This window comes from Bombus pascuorum, chromosome 3 (genome assembly GCF_905332965.1).
Source record: "Bombus pascuorum chromosome 3, iyBomPasc1.1, whole genome shotgun sequence".
NCBI classification, from domain to species: domain Eukaryota; kingdom Metazoa; phylum Arthropoda; class Insecta; order Hymenoptera; family Apidae; genus Bombus; species Bombus pascuorum.
Genome location: NC_083490.1, coordinates 18458431 through 18469596, shown reverse-complemented (window position 1 = coordinate 18469596; position 11166 = coordinate 18458431). Strand labels below are relative to the sequence as shown.

Below are 11166 nucleotides of genomic sequence, written 5' to 3'. Positions count from 1 at the left end.
CGTATACGCGTGATAGTTTGTCGGCATCGAGGCACAGGTACAGCTCATTCCGTTAGGTTGTAGTGGAAGCACCAGGTACGAAGTTAACGGAGAATTTTGCGGCAAAGGGGAAGAGGGATTGGCTACTGAAGAACGTGTCCCACATTTTAGAGCCTTCGTGGAGAAATACTCGCAACATTTCTGATTCGTTCGTTCATTCGCCAACAAGCCGACACCGCACACAACACCGGAATATACGGCGTTTTTGGATTTGTTTCGCCATGCGAATGGAAAATCACATCAAGCTTTTTATTGCATATTCGAAAAGATTCGCACCGCTTGTGGCGAAAATAATTGGTGGTTACTATTACTGTGTATATACGAGAAATATGCATACATAAATTCAAAACATTTCAATGAATAATGCGGTCTTATTTACATAATTAGGAGTTCAAAGGTTTCGAAAGCATAGATTTAATTCGAAAACTTACGAGTGATGTCGCCCGAAATGTCTAACCACACACACATTAGTAACCGTAAGAGAGGTTTTCGTGTAGACATCGTGTTTCCCGAACAATTGAAATTTAACGAGTTTCAACCGTTTTTCGACACGTCGAAAAGCATCGTCAACCCTAAAAGAATATCGTGTACTCCGTCACAGGATTCCGAGACGTTGAATCTCATCTCTGAAGAGCTTGCTCTTTTGCCCCTCTCAGACATGTGACCACCACAAACACAGATTCAACGTACACAGACTAGTCTGAGCCACTCTCACGCACTCACGCATGCACTCACAGACAGGTCGGCCATCTTTCTTTCTGTTAGCCTGCACCCTACTCCTCCTACCCGCCATCGCGCCCTCCTACACCTCCTCAACCTCGTACCCACCCCTCTCTGACGCTCCTCGCCCTCACGACCACCACCCTTCCGCCGACAACGACGGTCGACCTCGCTGCGCGCATTGGCGTCCACCCTACATTTTTTCACAGTCGAACGTTCTCGATTCTCAAAACTTTCCTAAACATCATCCTCTACATGCTCAAAGGTTCTTGCGAATAGCTGTACAAACATTATGGCTCGATGCAGAATAACGACAGTTTACGACAGGAAAAATAAAAATTTACGACCGATAGTGGAGAACAACCACAAGGACATTACTTAGAAAAAGGTGGTCGAGTCAAACCTCGACGCAATTTTCAACAGCGATATTAAATATTTTACGAATATTTTGGTTATTCATTTTGACTTGTATTTAACGGACGTATTATGTTAATTCTTTTTTTCTTTTTTTTGTGTTTATACATAAAAGTGGTCGACCCTGTAGCGAGCTGCGTGGCTTTTCAGCGATTTCCTACGCAACGTTCCGTTCCCATAGAGCGATTAAATCTATGCACCGTTGCCGACCCTCCGTTAAACATGATCGCCCCTCGATGCGCATTGCTGCGGCGGTCACCCCTCTTTTTTCACTAAATTTTTTTTCCTTAGTATCCTATAAAAAATCAACTTCATTCCAAAGGATAATATTCTGCGCTGTAAAATAACCTTCTGCAGTTCGACCGTTAACAATTACGATTTTCAGATGTATTATTTCCACGGATACTACTGTGTCGTAACGATGCTATTAATAAATGGTACTGCAGCAATTATAGCTGTAAATAATTGTAATTAATAACTTCAATTACTACTTGCTTATTAACTTCAATTTATAATTTGCTTTAATATTATATCTTTTATTTTAATAAGATCGAGAGCAGGTAATGTCGGTATATAATATTGTTTAGTTCGCGAATAACATAGTTTCGACGGAAACTGAGCTAGCATGAAAAAGAAAAAAATTGTTCGATTAGATCAACGACGGCGCTGTTAAAGGACTGACTAATAATTTGCTTGTAACTCGTTATTCAATGCGACCTCAGTTTTTCAAGCACGCAGTCACGAGAAACGTGGCAACCTCGGTTGACGTACAGTGTCGTGCAAACGTATTACTGTATTACGTACAACCACGATACTAGCAGGTGTAACTAGGGCGCGAAGCTGAACAACCATTTCGCGATATAGTTGCATGGTGTTATGAAAACAGGTGCAGGTATACCCGATTCTTGCTCTACGACGTCCAGTTTAGACCGACCGGCCTGTTGTTGACACACCATCCCCGGTGAATCATTCCAAGGATAAAGGAGATTCAGACAAAAGAACGACCAGCGGAAAATAAATACGTACTTCGAAACGTTACTCTCGGAATCTATTATTGCGGAGCATTGTCAAAGTAACTGACCCCTTATAAACAACGTGACGTGTAATATGCAACGATAAAATGCGAACAGGGTGAAGTATGCGTCACTATTGAGAAGATTATATGGTTAAAATGTATGTCACCACATTATAATGATTAACATATAAAGTTAAATCCTTTGTATCTCTTCATATATTTACTATTAGTCGACCTTTTCTGCCCATCAGCCCAGAAATGGAATAATATAGTTCGAGAAGTACCCGTTTGAAATATATTATCCTAGTGTCGCTGAAAAAGTAACATCGCCATTGTTTTCCAGAAAGATTTAGGGTTCTTGAGCAATTAATGAAAACACAAATGTGTCGTACTATATCCGTATGAGAATCAAAACTGCAACCAGTTGGCAAAAATGCAAACTGCTGTCAGAGCTCGACATTCTTGTAATGGATATATCCTGACGACCACGCAGTCGTAATCCACACACGTAATAAAAGGAACAACGGATGGGGAGTACAGGGAGAGGCAGCACGTTGCACAGTCATCACCGTTACACGAATGCGCAGGCGCATGAAGATCGTATACACGTTTTTTACACATAAAATAGAAATTGATAATTCATACTATCTTATACTAAAGTAATTTAAAACTTACTTCATCCTAACATTATCGACAATTTAAGAAATACGAAACGTAATGTGAAACACGTTTTCTACAAAGCTTTATTCCTACGTGTTCCATCGTAACAACAATTAACAAGTTACCACCATTTCCCAAGTTTGTTCGCCACAAAAATATTTCACATGATTGAAGACGTACAAGAACAAAATATATTTGTTGATTAACCAAATGTCAAAAATGTCCTTGTATTGGCAAAAAAGTTCCTTACTCAATCATTTTTTTTTTCGAATAACCTGCTGACATAACCCTCTAACAGAGGAGACAGTGAATCGCAATGGTAGTAATCTATATTATCGACCAACATCTAGGTGTGCGGGAAGTTTGAATAAAGGAAGGTCAATATATGACACTTATCGATTCATTCTGAGTTAACAAATGATACTTGTCACATTAGTAAATTAACAAATTATTAACATCACAAAAGATACTATTTAGGGTATACAGTTATTTAGTATAACTCTCCCTATAACATGCGAACGGCCACCATCATCACCACTATAATCGACGCTTCAACCCCTCGCGGGTACCATGATAAAATCGTCACGCTACTTTAATCAGGAACCCGCAGGAAGTTCCATGTAAGTTCTCATCGAAACACACGTGGGTACGAATATGTTGAGCTTCAGTGCACAAGCTAACACTTGTCGCTTATGTGCAGGTTATATCATTTTTTTTTTCAAACGTTTCCGTGATTCACAATGTACTTTTCAGACACAACATTATGGAAATAAATGTCGACAAAAATGTATACGTTTCCTCACTTCCTCGAATAGTCAATTCATTATCAGATGCTAAACAATATTCAATCGCAAAATGCTGCCAATATACATAATTCTTTACTTGATAGTAAAAAAAATAAGTAGACAGTATCGCTTTTAAATAACATTTGTCTCGATAGAAAATGATTTAACATTTGTTTTTTAAATTATATTTTATAGGCGTATAACTTTGATATTAATGTAACACATGTAAAACCAATAGATAAGAACCTAAAACACTATTCAAAATGGAATAATATAGACCAGTGGAGACACCACGTGTCCAAACCACGTGGCTAGCTGTTAGGTTATTTCACTTGGCGGGAGGTCAATAGAGGAGTGCTTTTTTCTTTCTTGACATTTTTTCACGTGTATTTAAAAATCATGCGATAGAAATATAACGAAGATGTAACTTTTGGAAAAATGTTAGTTATTTGCATCTATAACTTTACATGATGAAACAAGTATATATATTTTATGCGTATTACGAGAGATAGCTGTCGAGAAATTATACAACACAATTTTGTAAGCTAGGTACAATCTTTGTTCAAGTATGTCTATATCTCAAAGATAACAACGAATCCCTGTTTGAGATAACTTGGCTCGACGAATAACGGTAAATGTGCACTTTGAATTCTTATACGATGTAGTCACAATTCTAATCTTTTAGCAAAAAAAAAAAAAACATATATATATTATATATATGAATTTAACGATTTTCAAGAAATGGGAAACACTGTTAAAGAAGCAAAAAAATCGAAATGGGATACAAATAGTTGGACAATATTTTGGATCACCCACAAAGTTGACGACACGGAAATAAAATTCATCTCAAAAAGTAAATGCTTTCACAAAGTTTTTAAACAATTTTGATGATATTTCACACAACATTTAACGAAGACGATAAAAACATATCGAAGCGAATCGCAAAACTGTAAGTAGAAGCATAGGTTATAAATACATCACAATTATGCACAATGCACCTATAATACGCTGATATACGTGTATGTCACCATCTACTTCACTTTCATCCACAAACTTACTTAATCGCAAGGCCTTCTTTTATCGATTACGAACAATTTGCACAACCGAATACCGTTTTCTTATTCCTTTCTATTTTTTTATACACCCCGATGTAGCACAAGTTACATAATTTTTCACCACAATATACGAACGGAGAGATTAATTAACGCACGGGCGGTGACACTGTCGACTGCCGACCGAAAGGCACATTCTGACACGTGCTCGAACTCGAGGCTGTGGCACTGATCCGATCTCGCGCGTTTGCGGAGACGAGTAAGGTATGTGTACACAACTCACCTGTTATGGTATGTGGTAACGATTGCAATCTAAACCGAAGGCTATATTAGTCAAATGAGAAAATACGATATAGACGGGGGAAAATCACTAAGAGGAAGTGAACACGAACGGCAGTAACAATGACGCTCCCTCATGAGGGAAGCAACTGCAAAGGTATTACTGGGACTAGGGAACAAGCAGCTGAATGAACACAACAAGGGGGAGGATGGCCGGCGGATGGACGAACGAACGACTCGACTCGAGTCGAGTCAGCCTCGACACCCCGGGGCGTATCGGCGCCTATGGGCAGCGCCATGTCCGACCGCGACACACGTTCGAGAGAATAAAAAAGACAGAGAGGGGGAAAAGAGAGAGAGAGAGAGAGAGAGGAGACAAAGTGCACGAGGAAGACAGAGTGATTCCAAGAGACGAGGGAAGGAGAAGGGAGAGAAGATTTACGCAACCCTCTCTCGCCAAGCGAAAATCCACGTCGAGAGGCACGCTGTCGTCGATGCGTCGATAAGCCACGTAGTATCCTCCTCCTTATGCGTACTTCACTTTTTTCCATGATTTCCCGAGAAATTGCGAAACTAACCTCTTTCTTCTTACCCCGTGAACGTTTCCCTTCTCTGTTCCTCTTACTGCGTTAACCCTTCCTACGTGTACATACACAATATCGCACCGTGGCGCGCACGTTCACACACATAAACGTGAGCGTATAAACATACGAAGCACTGGCAAACACTTTTGATTCAAAGTACACCACACAGCAACTGGGATGACGATGATGACGACGACGATAACGATGACGATGACAACGATAGCGAGGGTGATAGTAGTGATGGTGATGACGACGACGACGACGAAGACAGCAACAACGATAACGAAGAACACACGACACGAATTGTGAAATGAAGGGAACGAGGGGCGAATAAAACGAGAGGCAAAAAGCGAAAGATAGATGCACAAATAAAAAGGGAGAAAGCGCTAAGGAAGTGAGAGAGAAAGAAGCGTCTTCTCTTCGGCACTGATAATATCGATTCATAGGGTAGGCACGATGGCAACGACCCTACCTGGTTTGATGAAATGAGCTCGAGGTGCACGGAACGTTTTCACCTTATCGACACCGCCCGGTTTTTCCCGATGACACCCGAGTTCGATAGCAGCACGATTCTACTTAATACACGGAAAATTTACACTATACACCACGTCGACTTACCTTGGCATCCTGGGATGCGGCTGATTCGACGACGGGGTGAGAGCCTCTCCACCGAGGACGTACGACTTCGCCCGTGCAGCGCTAGGACGCCATGTCATCAAGTCGAGGCGCGGACTCGGGGCAAATCGCGCATATACACACCGATAGAGAGAGCGCACGAACACCACGTAGCTGACCAACCCGGTGCCTGCCGTGCTGGGAATTCCTGCTGCGCCACCGAACGGCCGTCACGGAACCTCGCCTACGCCCGCCTAGCGCCACGACCGTGCTTTCCGTTCGTGGTACCCTTCACCGCTTTGCAACGCTCGCGACACCCGCCCGTTTGCGCGCCCTCGTTCAACCAAACCACCGAAGTTGAGCCGCGCACAACCTCCCGCAATCCTACCACCGCCACCTACCCAATAGTCCCCACTACACCCTTCACCCTCTCCTTATATCCCCCACCTTCTCACCCTCCTCATCACGCACTCCTCCCTTCCCTAGCTCTGCGACACCCTCTACTCCCTCTCGCCTCATCCTGCGCATTTCGTCCTTCTCGGTTCCCCTCTCTCGCACTCACACTTCTCTAATTTCTCTTTCTTTCTCGCACTTTATCTCTTTCGCACCGATTCTCCCACTCTTTCCTTAGCCCGCAAGGAACGAATCGCCTGACTTCTTTCTCTCTTCTACTAACCATCGTCTTCTCTTTCTATCTTCCTCGAAACCTACACGAACGCAATCTCTCTCAATTCGTCTTCCTCTTTCTTGCTCCTCACCCTCGATCACCCTCCAAAAAGGGCACTTATTTTCGCCCCTTTGTTCTCACGGTTGTGACCAACTTCTCCTTCTCTCTACCTTTCCTTAAACCTACCATCTCCCCTTGCCTATACGCCCTCGTTCCTCGGGCTTCTTTCTCGAACACACCCTCTCCCTCTCTACCTCCTAGCTACTTCTTACGTCGTGTTACTGCGCACTCGTTCTGGCAAAGTCGCCACGAGCTCGTGAAACTACTCGCAAAGTTGTTACCCATTGACGACGTCATGTGCGGTTCCAGCGGTTGCGACAGTCGCTTATCGCTTGTCGTATTATTTTGATAAAGGAAAATGCGGGTTAAAGGGGCACCGAGTTTCTGTTCAAGTTTTTAAAATAGAGCCACACGGATTATGTTACGGACTCGCAACGTGATATCTCATTCATCTTTCTTTTGTTATTTTTTCGTTTCCATTTGTTGTTAATGTGATTTTAAATGTTAAAGAAAAAAAAAGAGATTAAAGCTATATGGTAAGCAAAGGGCAAGGATGACGATACATCCAATTGTTGAACAGAAATTCGTAATCGAGAACTACGTTTCGTTTCAGGGATGATCGAGTAGTAAAATACCAAGGGTTGGGCATAGGGAGCTTGGAAAGAAACTCACGAATGTAATAAGACGGCTGTGGAGGAGATGCGTTGCGAGTTACACACGCAACCACGATTTGCGTCTGCGCACTTTTTTCTGTACAGACTCGCCAAGTAGTAGTGAATGATAGAAAGAGACAAACGCTCTCCGCCACGAGGCTGTTTCTCAACTTCTGAGCTGCAAATGTACAAGTACCAACCACATTTGCGTATCCTGGTAGTAGTTTGTCGCTGGTTCAGCTTCCGCTTCGTACCTCGAGGCTTGTTGCGTATCCGTGGACAAGAATCCGAGTGTCGTCACGTTGCTATGGAAATAAATGCACCTTCGTCTGATTTCCTCGTTGAATCAATGTGTGTTGGTTGCGTGTCGTCACCGGAATCGTTGCGCTACGCTGACGGCACCTTGACACGTTTACCCCGACACGCGTATTCTACACCATTACAATAATGTCGAAACGACTTCATTATCGGAAGCTTTTATTATACGATGTTCACTATCTTTATCGATACGATCGACTTAAAACGACGAAAGATCCAAGTCACTGATTGTTTCCCGCGCTTTTACTTTGTACTCCCTTAAACGTAACGTCGAGTGTAGAAAGTGAAGTAAAATATGAACGATGAAAATTCGATTGGTACTTTAAACGAAAAATACATGTATGTATCGTATACCACGAGGTAACGCGTTTCCAACACACGAGGGTTGGCTGGAAGCGATACGCGGGGCGCTGCCGCGGAAGGATCCCCACGGATCTTTTCGGTCGACTGATAAAAAGGCTTGAAGCTGCCTTGTCGCGATGGACGAGGCGTATACGGACAAAAAAAGTCGCTGGAAGGGGAAGCTCCGGAGAGTCTCAGAGTCGGGCAGGGGAGAACAGAGCACGCGGGAACGGAGGGATCGTCTGTCGGTGGCGGAGCTGAGGTGGGGGCGGTAGGTACGGCGGGGACGGTACCAGCGGCGACGGGGTAAAGAGGTAGAGACATACACGTAGACAACGTGGGTCGGGGTAAAGGGGAGCTATCGCCGCCGTCACCGCCGCCACCACCACCATCACCACCACCGCCGACACTGCCGCCGCCGCCGCCGCCGCCACCGCCGCTGCCGCTGTCGTCGTCGTTCGTCGTCGACGCCGCGCCACGATGATTTGACTCTACTCGCTACCGCCGCTGACGCCGCCACACGATGATTCGATTCCTCTGCTAGTTGCCGCCACCGCTACCGCCACTGTAACCACCACCGTAGGCCACTCCACCGCTGTTGCTGCTGTTACTTCCTCTCTGCTATATTCCTCTAGTGTCCTTGGTTTCGCTCTAGCAAGACTAGCGTGCTAATTCTACTACGTCGACGCGGTTTTAGAGAAACTTGGTTGGCTCTCCTACTGCTAGCGCGCCCACGGCCAGGGCTGTATCGCTTGGGGCTGCGTATTAGTCCATTCTAATCTCATGGCTTCCCTGCTATGCTTCATCGTACTGTATTCCTTTACAATACATATATACGTATAAGTATATATGTGTAAGTATATATGTATCAAAGCAAATTTCTTTCTCGATATGTCCGATCGATTTTGGTTATCTTTTGAAACAAATACCAACATACAAATAATATCTATCAGTAACTGTTTTTTCTTACAAGCTATTCTGATCCGATATACCTTATCTTATCAGAAATCTTGGTTTTTCCTAATTTATAGCGACAGGAGTGTATCTACGTGATTTTGCGCAATTCTCTAAACATTTTTTCCATATAACACACTAGCGTGCTATTTTTCTTTTACAATCCCTAAATTAACGTAACCATCATAACGTAACTCATGAATAAACAGGGTGTCGACCGTAGTCTCTTGATCTTTTGACAGCCTTGAACTGTCTGTCCGTTGATAGCCGCGACGATTCGGCCAGTAAAGTGCCTGTGAAACGTCGTTCCTTCGTGCGCGGCTAGAACACAGGCTCAGCTAGTATCTAGGGAACTTAGAAATCCAGTGGAAACTAAGTCGAGTAGAAGGGATACTATCGGAGGAGGTGGCAGCAATGGCGTCGGGAATCGCGAGGAGTAGGCAGAGAGGAGACGGTTGCCTTCATATACCAGGGAAAAGAGGACGGCGGAGAGGGTCGAGGGAGGACGCGGAGAGACAGAGTCGAGGAGTACTACACGTGTCGCTGCAGCGGGGTGTTGACCCCAAATAGCTTTTTTAACGTGACGTAACCACGAAAGGGTTGAGAAACGACTAGCAACGTCGTTCGATGGCCAACCGACTTCTTAGCTAAAACCAAGCCCTTGCCTCGCCTTTAAGGCTCGTGGCTGCCCGTTAGATGTATAGCACAACGATCCTTTCATACTCGAAAAGCCACTTGCGCGGTTCTCTGCCCGCCACCACCATGACCACAATGTTATAATTAAGATCAGGGATGTGCTCTCAATTCCTGTAGATCTCAATTATACTCTATGCTACATTTAGGTATATTTAACGTCAAGAAAATTGTCGGAATGTAAAACAGAAATAAAACGAAACCTACAAAAAAATATGCGATATAATGTTAATTGTACACATTGTAATATTATTTATAATTAATAATTCAGTTATATACTTGCGTATGTAATATCCTATTTCTTAACTCTATTCTAATAAACAACTCTGTTAGGAAGGAAGAAAATTAATTAATTTTGGATTAATGATATGCATATGGAAATTTACAAGATACATTCTTGGAAGGCTAGAATTCTCAGTCACAGTATCTTCGTACATTTTGTGAACACCAAAATTAGACATATGTTCAGTTCAGATATTTATGATGAGACAACCATATGTGAATTTACATTATGATTTACATATATGTACTTCTTAGTGTCGAAGGTGGAGTATAGCTAATCACATGGTCAAGGGTGACAGGTTACGGTATGATAGTATCGCTGTTGTCACACTTTCTAGTAACTCTAAAACGAAAAAAATATTGTGATTTATGGTAAAATGAAAAGTAGAACGTTTTTACATACAACTTCTCAACCTTGTTGAATTAACAATGTAGTCAGTTGGTGTATGGTCGTATCTTACTACGTTATTAATTTTGTGGAATAACGAAAGTAAATAAAATAATATATCCATTGGAAATCTAATATAAACAGCAAATCAGACTCGAGAAAATAAAAAACACGGAAAGCTAATTTTTACATAGATATCGGTGTCGATTTAGGAATTCAAACACTGAAAGGAGGTTAAGACGACACTTAACCCCCCGTCGCATATGGTTTCCAGTTGGAACGGTACTGGTATGTCGCAATACAGTCTTGTGTGTACACTGTATGTACCTAATTAGGACTATTGAAGAGAAGGAAAGACAGACAGAGATGTCGAATATAGGGCGTCCCCCGTTCCTTTTTATTTCGTCATTCAGTAATGTCATACGATCTCCGAGGATACCGATCGAGTGTACGATTTCTATTTGTTTCTAGAATGTCGAATAGATGTTTTAGAAATATAACGAAAATAGCAATAGCGTAAAAAAAAAGCGATGTGATAGATATATAACAGAGATCTAAACCATGTCTCTTCCTCTATCTCGTTCCTTAATATCACGTATACATGTATGCGCTGCGACAGCAGTGACTATCTTATCATGCCAGCTAC

The 11166-nt window shown here is 42.7% G+C and overlaps 1 protein-coding gene and 1 long non-coding RNA gene across 9 annotated transcripts in view; one reads left to right on the top strand and one right to left on the bottom strand.

Moving 5' to 3' along the window:
• Positions 1 to 8621, bottom strand: part of LOC132905507 (protein tramtrack, beta isoform) — a 45299-nt gene extending 36678 nt beyond the window's left edge. For 4 of the 8 annotated variants that reach the window (XM_060956873.1, XM_060956874.1, XM_060956865.1 and 1 more), the window contains exon 1: positions 6167 to 6485. The gene's annotated coding sequence lies outside the window, so the exon portion shown is untranslated. Of the gene's footprint in view, positions 1 to 470; positions 756 to 4968; positions 5256 to 6166; positions 6486 to 7743 lie in introns of those variants that run through there. The other 4 variants (XM_060956866.1, XM_060956869.1, XM_060956867.1 and 1 more) reach the window with 4 other exon arrangements.
• On the top strand, positions 6600 to 7876 carry LOC132905534 (uncharacterized). Its single transcript, XR_009657818.1, has 2 exons — positions 6600 to 7426; positions 7504 to 7876. It is a non-coding gene; the product is annotated as an uncharacterized LOC132905534 (long non-coding RNA).
• Positions 8622 to 11166: the final 2545 nt, after the last annotated feature.